Here is an 11,261-nt window from a genome sequence, read left to right on the forward strand (position 1 = left end):
TAGATAGATAGATACAGTAGAAAGACGGACAGACAGACAGACTAGGGAAAGTAGGCAGCAAGACCATGTTTGTCCCTCAAAAATTTGAAAGTTCTTTCCTTTTTCAAACTTTACGTGTATTTGCTGTCATGCAGAATAATTTTGGGCTTCGCTCGTCTCCGGGGCAATGGCCTCAGGGGCAGGCAGACCCCCATGGGGGACAGGTGTCAGGCAGGTGCGTACCTGTGTGTGTGTGAGAGAGAGAATGTGTGTGTGTGTGTCAGTGAGTAATGGCACTATCAACTGGCCTCCACGATCCATCATGCGCGTCCCTGGCCTCGCACCTCTAGGGCCGTGGCACACATGCACACACGCACACAGGTAAACACCCACGCACACACAGACACAGACACAGACACACACACACATTTAAACGAACGAACACACACAAAAACACCTACTGTATATGTATACATTAACGCCTACACAAGCAAATGTACTTAAGCATGAAAACATAGAACAAACCAATCAGACCCCCCCCCCCCACACGCACACACACACACACACACACTCTTTCTCTCTCTCTCTCTCTCTCTCTCTCTCTCTCTTACACCATCTCAATAAGATATGTTAAATATGAGAGAACGTGAGAGCGAGATACGAGGACTGTTTCAAGACTGTATTTTAAAGTTTGGTGGTATTATGCTTTTCACAAAGCGGCTGCAAAAACTGCATCTCCATCAGCAGGGGGAAAACATTTCATGGGTCTAGATTTCAATCAGCCAATTCCAGACACTTGCTGCTTCAAAGGCCATGCTAAAACTTAATTAAACCCTAATCTTGAATGCTTTTGTATTGTTTAGTTAGTTTGAGTATGAAAAAAGTGCATTTTGAATTCTATTACAATACATCACCCTTCACTTCTTGCTATTTTCTCTCAGTTCATACATATTTTGTCTATTTTCCTATCTTTCCTTCAGCTTTTCTCTCTTTGTCCGTTGTCTTTCTTCATGTAGCAGAAAATCTTTCTGAACAAATCGCTCTGTTCAGTTATTATCTCAACGGGGGAGGGTGGTATTATAATTAACAAAACAATAAAAGTTTATTAATGAACATTAAAATGCAAAATAGAAGGAAGAGAAGATGGTGGGTGCCATCAATCAAAAAGAAGTGACTCCCCCGCTTTTTTGAGTCTTAATTAGCCGTCCGCTCATTAATGGCATGAGTGTGTTTGTGTGTGTGGGTGCAGGGGAGGTTACAAAAGGACTTTAATTGATCAGTGGCCTCTAAATGGGCTATCAGCAAGTTGGAGACCAAAAAAAATGTAATTTATAGAATGGTGTCAGTTTTATTTCCACACCAACTAATTATGAATGCCAAGGATTACAGCTTTTACTTGGTCGAAGGCCTCATCCAATCAGCTGAAGGCAGTGGAAACATTAACCTATATGTTAGACTGCAAGTAATTATAGCAACAATTTTAATGCTCTACACTGGGCTAACGGTTAAACTCACTAAAAGTTCAGCTAACTGATGGTCAAGGCCATAACAAGTAAACTTTTTTTGTGTGCAGTAGAAAATAATAGATACTGCGAAGGAACTGTTTATGCCTCAACCTAGTCTGTCATTTTATATAACAAGATATTTTGTCTTGCATTATTGCTTGCATAAACTGCCCTATAAATCCCAGTCTATGCCTTTTAATGTGATGCCGTTAAATCCTATATTTTCATCAACATCTAGGCCCATAGAAACTAGGGAAACACAAGCCTGACTTTGTTGACTAATAACAAATTTTGCCTACCAGCACATTTAAAGTTCAACAATTAACATTTGTATCTCATTTGTTTCATCCGTATAGAAGTATAATGATGTCAAATTGCCATTTTACAGTTTCCTTGGACTAGACACCCACTCCATTGAGTTGACTGATTTGTATGGTATCATGACATGAAACAGCAGTTTCTCAGTGAAAAAGTAGTCAACCAATGAATGCCACGGGGGACCAACAATGAGCCAATCCGTACCGGGGGCAAGACTAACGCTTTTGGACATACGTAGACGAGATGTCTTCAATATTGCCCATCATCGTATTTATTTTTATTTCCTCCCATTCCACTAAAGGGAAACTCTACTCAATCCTTGTGGGCGGTACATGCAGGTGGAAAAGTGGACTCCCACAGGAAAGTGAGTGGGGAGCTCTCACATGGCGGACACATATTCTTCTGCATACCCTGCTCACACTGCAATGACACAAAGCTGGTTGAAAATTGGCAAAGTTTCCCTTTAAAACCACAGCATAACCAGTACACTAGCATGACTGTGCGTCAGTGTAAAATGACGCAAAAAAGTGAACTTGAACACACCACAAACACTACAGCCATAAGTTCGATACCTGTGTGCCGGAAGACCTACTACTGTGGATAGACAAACCGTTGGTTGATACACACGTGAAACAGAGGAGCGTTTTCCCGACTGAAACAAACTGATCAGTTGGTCTTAAGCTGCTTCATTTCAGATGGCCGGGTGAAAACATTCAGCTGTAACAGTCCCTTCGCCTTACTTTCCACCGCAGAGAAACTTCTTATCTGGGAGGAGAGCGGATGGCAACTCAAAAGAAGGACAAGCTAGAAGGCTCAGCTTGTCCTTCTCCAGCTACTGAAGGGGCTCTCCACTTGAAGAATAGGAGCCACAACTAGAGGCAATGGTGTGTCCAGTCATGTTAAACAAGTATCTGTAACTCTGCAGAACACATATATCATCATTATCACTGAGACGTTTTTGAGTATTTTGACAGATGTTTATATGTCTGTCTGTCTGTCTGTGGACCCTGAAAGGTACCGTCATGTTCAAAAATGGGTGTGGTCTGAGCAAGGGGGCTGGAACTAGGGGGCTAGGAAGCAGAGTCTGGCCACTAGCCCAATAACCGTACTAGATACAGTCATGAAACGCTAAAGGCGTGTAGATGAGGTCAAAATAAAAACTGAGTTCAAAGTTTGGTGCGGTCTAAGCAAAGGGCGCTGAAGGAAGGGGGGTAGGACGTAGGGAAGGGTTTGGTGCTGTTGCTGGTTTGATCCTGTTGCAGGACGGTTTCTAGTTGTTATTATATTCAATACAATGTAAAATAAAAATATCAAATGTAAAACTGTAAACCCCATTTGAGTTGAGGCCGAGAGTAGTTTGTGTGGCTCAGGGTGCACAGTGGTGCTGTAGTCTGACATGGGTCGCTCCTAATTTGCTGTGTATTTCATTTACAGCAGTCAATACAAAGAGACTGAGTAGTGAGAGTGGTGTGACTAGGGTTGCCAACCGTCCCTTGAAAAACGGAATCGTCCCGTATTCAGAAATAAAAGTATGCGTCCCGTATTGAGCTGAAAAGGGATGCACTTTGTTCCGTATTACCGTGAGAATCAAAAATAGTATGTAAAATGTCAAAAGAATGAACGAATGAATGGCGCCTTGCAAGAAAATTTATGGTAAACTTAATCTCAGCCTCTCCTGCTCTGTGACCAATGAGCTGACAGCACACTCACACATGAGTATGAACAAGAATCCCGCTCATCTCATTGGTCGAGTTACTGTTACTTGCGAAGAAGATACTGGAAGACAACTGAGCAGCATGACCAGCAGTGATTCTGACAGTACTTCATAGGTCTCGGACGGTACATCTACTCCTCCGAGAAAAAACCCAGAAAAGAATGCAAAAATACTGAGAGGAATGGTTAGAAGAAAAAATATAGGTGAAAAAAGTGCACAATCCCATCTATGAAGCTCACTGCGCTGCCACTTTTTCCATAGCCCATGGTGGACTAACTGACCTAAAGTGACATGCTTCTAGTGGTGGGCAGTGGGCACACAAGAAACATAAGGGACACCAAATTTATTGTCCACCAGGCAACGCCAGAGGCAGATATGGTATGTAAATAATGATTTTAAACCTCTGGTTAAGGTTAATATGGGAAAGTACAATGAATGTCTGAATTGTATAGAGAAATATATAACAATATTATTTTCTGTGTAATAAGCGAGCACAATTGCTAGATGAGTACACTCAGTAGATACATAATACATCAAACTAATACATAGATGAATAACAATAATTAATAATAATTAAGTAAAGGAGAGCTCATTGTCACTCTAAATTATGAAATGTCCTGCTCAGAGTTTTACTCTGTGGCACTGAAAGACAAACTGGCTGAGAGCAAGAGCTCACAAGAAGGACAGAGGGAAAAAACAACAAATACAACTGTAGGCTACAGTCATGGCCTTTGAGGCACAAGTGTTTCTGTTTACAAGTTTTACTCCAACTTTATGTTTTCCCTTTTCTTGTTGCATTAATTGTGTACTATGTTCTGCTTTGTGTTGTTTTATATTAATTTATACAGTTTTAAGTTAAGAAGGAAAGATATTTATGTTATTCTGTTAATTTTTGTTATTTTTTTTATAAAAAATGCTGATAATTATTTATTTTCTATGTGTTTGTATCACTCAAATATGCATCTAATTCAATTCAGGTTTGAGTCAAATAGTAAAAAAAATCACTTCACATACACAGAAAAGGGCTAAAAAGATTTACTACGCCGGGAAAAATGAAGGCAGTCGGGCCAGGCGGCCCTGCCAATGAAGTGTCCCTTATCTTTTTTCAGGGAGTTGGCAACCATAGGTGTGACATGACACATCATTTGTGAGTTGACTGGAGAATATCACAAGGATATCATGCACCCTAAATCAGCAGGACACCATGCTGCCCTGATGAAGCTATATTTAAACCAATCAGAAGCCGCCTCCCTTCTCCTCTCTCAAATCCACACAAATTCATACATTATGAAACCCACACAGACTCACCTGAACACATATACAACCCAGCTCGATTTATAATAGTTGGCATGAACCTGTGCCCCCTCTCAGGGAGGAACTAAGAGAGTTCAAATTGTGGCCTATTTATGCCCCGCTCTGCTTCGCTCCCTCCGCCCGGTGTTCTCAGAAAGTAGAGCGCAGGGCTGTAGCACACACATACACACCAACACGCACACATGCTCTGCTTTCAGAACAGACGGCCTGTTTCAGAATGAACTCCCCTGCTTCTATCACACACACACACACACACACACACACACACACACACACACACACACACACACACACACACACACACACACACACACACACACACACACACACACACACACACACACACACACACACACACACACACACAGTTGCTGGGTCAACCTACATTTTTTTCCCAGTGAGACTAAGTCACTTTACTGGGAGTTCTTTAAGTATAAATGCTTGAGAAAAAAGACCAAAAATAAAAGCAAAGGCATCATGACTGAGACTTACTATATATCTATAGATAAGAGGAATCTGTGGAAAGGTTAATATATTTAAAAGTGCTTAAAAACATCAGAATTAATAAACGATCATGTAACTATTTGCTGTTTGGTTTAGTTTGACTTTTCTCACAGTTCAAACTTTTCCAGTCTCCAGGATGGTAAGGGCATAACTGTACAGTACACTGAATGATGGAAGCCACTTAAGGCGGTAGTATATTCCATCAGAGCTGCTTATCAGACGATAGAATAGCTTCAGAAACAACCTCCCGCCAAGCGGCTACCTCCGTTGCTGTAAAATGCAGCCAATGCGAGATGCCAAAAACTGCAGTTTCTCAAATGGCCACTTGAGGCTGCATCCAAAAGTCAATCCCAACAGACACCCATAATAAATTGCCCACCTTTACATTCATTCATTTCATTCATCTTCAACCACTTATCCCGGGGTCGGGGTCGCGGGGGGGCCGGAGCCGATCCAAGCTGACATCGGGCGTGAGGCGAGTCCCTGGACAGGACGCCAGTCTATCACAGGGCACATAGAGATGAACAGTGACAGACATTCATTCCATGAATGACAGACCATTCACACCTAAGGGCAATTTTTAGAGGCATCAATTAACCTAACACGTGCATGTCTTTTGGATTATGGGAGGAAACCGGAGTACCCGGAGAAGACAGACACGGGCAGAACATGGAAACTCCACACAGAAAGGCCTAGGCCGGGATGCGAACCTGGAACCTTCTCGCTGTGAGGTGACAGTGCTAACCACTACATCGCCGTGTAGCCCTGCCCACCTTTACAGCACAAAAAAAGTTTTTTTACATCCTGGTACAAAAAACGTTTTTGTTCTCTAACGCACTTGTTTAAATTACACCAGGGCTTAAATTTATGCAGAATTAAGGGCATGGCCACTTTGAGTGGCATGTGGGTGTCATCCAAGCCCCACCTTTTTGCCTAATTTGGCATTAGCAGGAAGCAGGTGGTTTTAGGCACTGCCAAGATTACACCACATTTTGAGCTTCATTCTAGCTCTTTGGAAACCTATAGGTGACGTCACGGAAACTATGTCCATGTTCTATACAGTCTATGGTTTGAAGGCTTAAATGTCGAAAAACTACCTAGCAATTTTTAATACTATGACAAAGGATTTTGAAATCTTGCCGATAATGAGTAAACTTTAGAAATACAGTGTTTATGTTAAAAAGTAATCTAGAAGAAATGTGTGATTGGCTAATGCAGCCCCAAGCACTATGATGCTGGAAAAACCTGACTGAATTGCCTTCACACTGTTGTAGATTTTTGGTTTCACTATGTGTTCTGAAAGTATTTAAATAACTATACTATACTATTACTATACTGGTATTAAGAGCTGAAGGCCCAAGACGTCTCCAGTGCTTGCTGACAGCTCATTGACAAGCTCCAGTTCCCGTAAACAAAAACAAAATCTTGGTTCTGCCTAATGTTCTTAACCATCAAAATGTAGTTGAAGGAAGGAAAAAAATGGAATCACTGGAGGCGTAAAACGTTCCAGACCTCTCAATGTCACAACTTTCCAGACACAAAGCTTTGGTTTTGAGCCTGCCTGTGTTTGAGGATTGGAAAGCTTAAAGTTGTAAAAATCTGCCTGCAGAAGTTTAATTTTCATTCCCTATCAAGCGCACACACACACACACACACACACACACGCGCGCACGCACGCACGCACGCACGCACGCACACACACACACACACACACACACACACACACACACACACACACACACACACACACACACACACACACACACACACACACACACACACACATACACAGGTAATCTCTGTCAGTGTGGGAGGAGAGCAGACCTGATGAAAGAGAACAGGACTAAATTGGACGCTGAGTGTTTGATAACTCCATTTTCTTTTTGCATTTCTGCCATATGCTCACCCCCCTTTCCCTGGGTTGTTCAGTGACATTCTGCATTTCTTTCCATGTGTCCCTTGGTTCAAACAAGATTACTGTAAAATAAAATCAAAATAAAGATATAGACTGAAACAGAGGGAGAATGAGGGAGGTAAAGGGAAACCAAAGTAGAGATAAGCAGTAAGTGGGATAGCGTGTGTGTGTGTGTGTGTGTGGTCTCACAAGAGAGAGGGAGAGACATTTGAATTGGCCCAGTGGAGTCGCAGCAGCTCGACGGCTCTATTCTATTTTTGCCTTTTTTCTCTGGCCAAACCCACAGGCTTTTCCCACAGAGCTGCCACAATACATACAGTACTACCTCCTCTATAAGTGTGTGTCTGTGCACGCGTGTGAACGTGTGTAAGTGCACAACTTTGACCTGTCCTTGAGAAGAAGTGGCTTTCACTGAAACTGCTTGGAGAAAAAGAATCAGAAAGAAAGAGAAAGCAGGAAAGAGAAGAAAGGGAAAGAAAGGAAGAAAGAAACTTGACTACGGCACTTGTTTTTTTACTTATTCATTTGTCTAAGATGTAATCTCAAATATCTACGCTTTGTTTGACATTTTACAAAAGGATATATACACATATGAGTGAAAAAGAGAAACAAAGTGTGTACTGCAGAGCCTAAACTGCCTAAACTGACTCATAGTTTACCCCTCAGCATTATGCCTTCTATGGGCTGAATGCAGTGCAGATGAAGCTTGAGGTCCCTCTCCAGACACATTTCAAAGAATGTAAAATACAGTACTCGGCTGATTAATATTTCATTCAACATGGATTACCCACATAGAAAGTTAAAAACTCAGAGAGGGTGCTGAAAGCACACTTCTGTTCCTTCATTGAGAATTTCTGCACCTGGCCTCGCATTTGCGCTCATGGTAGGTTTAGACTCTTTGGTAACCACATTCTACTAGCTTCTACCCGAGGTTGACAAGCACGCCCGTGGTGAAAGGGAAGCGCGCAAACCACTCATCATGATGACTAAACACATCAGAGAGAATCAGCCATGGGCCTACGTGTTTTAGCCGGCTTCAGACAGGAGGCTGTGGGGCAGTGGAGGCCCTTGGGTGCCATACCGCTGACTCACATAGTGTCCAGACCCTGAGTCAGACGAGCAATATGTTGTGCACTACAATCAGTGACTAGCAGACATATCAGAATGGTAAGTGTAGTTAGCTTTTTTTATTAGTGTCTGTTGTTTGTTAGCTTGTTAGCTTGTAACTGTCAGTGGCTGACAGCTATGATGGCAGTGGGTTTTCTCTGTGTACTGACAGTCTGCTCTGCGCTGGAGGTTTCAGATGATAATAATATTTAAATGAAATATAGTCGAACTAGTTGACTTGCAACTATGGAATTCAGTCAAATTATCCAAACAAAGAGTGAAAGGGGTTAAATTATCACTGTACTGTCTTTTTTCTCCTCCCTCTCTTTCTTTTTTCTCTGTACAGTAACTCTTTGTTGACACTCACAAGCTAGTTTTCAGAATTTCCTTCCACTTCCCTTCATCATGAGTGTTGAGTTAATAGGAGCCTGCAGTGTAATGTGTCCCTGTCTCATTTTGCTGCTGCACACTGCTTGACAACATGGTAATGTAATTGTTTCATGGACACATGCTTGCAAACACTCACATACTGTAAATACAAAGCCATGTATACACATATGCTTGCACACAACACACCAGTCTCTTTGATGAGAATATGACAGGACACACGGATGTGATTTGATCCGTCTACAAGCCTGTCTGTGGCGACAAATGCCAACACGGACTACAAGTGGAGCTGATGACACGGCACATCGCTCTGCATGTGTGCATGTTTGCTCTGTGTTGACATTTTACTTCAAGGAGCATAGACAGAGAGATTGAGATTAATGAACAGAAGAGTACCAGAGGAAGGGAAGAGAGCTGAAGAGAGGGTAAGGACAAACAGATCAGAAACAGACATGGCAAAAGTTGATGTATCATACACAATCCTAGTGTAGAATGCATTTGCTTGTCCGGTTGGGTATGTATGTGCACGCTGTTCTCATTCACTGTTAGTACTTGTAGATATAATGTCTGGAGCAGGAAATCAGGCAATGCTGTATGAGACTGCTAAACTCTACGTAGGGACGTAGGTCGGGGTGGTGGAAGGATCCCTTGACCGTCATCCCAGGGACCAGTGTTCGTGTCACAGAAGGACTAAGCCAAACCACAACATATTTGCCTAACCCTGTCACCTTTTGTTGCCTAAACTTAACCGTCATGGTCTATTTCACACAAATTGTTGGGCATAAATTTTCGTAGAATATCATATGAACCTGGTGACGATAATACGTTGGTACAGTATGTGCACATGTGAATTTGATATCTTACTAACTGGTTAGTTCTCAACAGACAGTTAAGTAATACTTTATTAAACAACTTCAATTACCTTTTAAAAGGATACTTCAATAACTGCAATAATTCACACTGGACATAAATAGCACTGGGCAGACATTAAATGTGTGTGTTTTTGCGTGCATGTGTCAGCACATGTTTCAGCCCACACAAGCACACACACACATCTGTATTTGTGTGTGTAAATGGATTCTTTTGGTAATTTGGCATCCATTATAAATGCGCCACAAATGTCTTTTTAAGCTGTTGGGGGTAATTACTGTTTGTAGGAGTGTGTATCAATCCCAAGTGGTATCAAGTGTGTGTGTGTGTGTGTGTGCTCCATCCCTAAGGGATTTTTTTCTCCTGTTGAAAATCAACTCTCTATCTTTACAGCAGGCTGCCAATATTTCAGTCTGCTATGCAATTAATTATTTATTTAATATACTGTGTGTGTGTGTTCGCGCTTGTGTGTCTGTGTCTAGAAAAAGAAGGTCTCATCTCATTCAGGTATTGATGTGCTTCAACCTTGACGCCTTCCTTTCTTACACAACCACACACACACACATACATACATACAGTATACCTGACTGGAACAAAGCAAGGTGTAATGGAACTCAATTCATTGGGAAGTAGTGCTGAGAATAGATCACTCATTACTTGTCCCGAGGTCACCACACACACACACATGCACGGATGCACACACACTTGGCTGCAGGTGGCTGCTGGCATACATCGTGTCTACCTTCATTCTGAATCATGGCAGCAAATGCTCTTCCGTTGGCGGTGTATGGCACAATAAGAACAACATGATGCTTACACTGCTGTGCCGAGGGCTCGATTTCCAGTAATGCCACCTGTGGCCAAACCTGTATTGTGTCTTAGTCACATTTTATATCTTTGTTTTCATCACAGTAGGCTATTACTTAATAGATTTTTAACTGGCTATATCTTTGCATACAATACCCATAATATATCAGTGGGGTTTCACTCATAAATAGGCCTTTTTTTCTTTACAAAACAAATGTTGTCATATCCCAGTAAGAAAAACACAGGGGTAAATAATTCAATTGATGATGGCTGAACGGGTATAGTGAGGATCCAATAGCAGCATAGAATCAGGCAGGTTCAGTTGGAAATGAACTGTATTTGACTTCTTGACAATGACGGCATTGGCCTGGTCTTTATATTGATCTTATAAGAACTCTGAACTACTTAAATCTGCACTTGGTTGAGATCTCTGAGAAAGATGCAATAACAATGTTCTATATATTATAATATTCTTGAGACCAGCTAAATTTGATGTAAGGTTAGCCACATACTGTAAGATAAACAACAACAATCATATTGAAGACAAAATGTAATTGAAAATGTTGAATGTGCAAATTTGTACCCCCAGATTAACTTGTCGCTCAAATATAAAAATATTAAAAGTTGAGGTTGACATATTTATGCCTGACCTTGACTATACTGACTTGTATCATGCAAAGTCTGTCACTCGAGAGGTATTTCACATTCCTCTTCTGAAGGGATAGATGCCTGCACACTTGCCTGAAATCTGAGCTTCAAACGTACCCCGTAAAGCTAGATTAAGTACGTTACAAATTCAAAAGCAAATCACTGTCTACGCAAAAGCCAGGAAAGAACCCTG

Source organism: Echiichthys vipera (genome assembly GCF_963691815.1).
Source record: "Echiichthys vipera genome assembly, chromosome: 1".
Taxonomy (NCBI): domain Eukaryota; kingdom Metazoa; phylum Chordata; class Actinopteri; order Perciformes; family Trachinidae; genus Echiichthys; species Echiichthys vipera.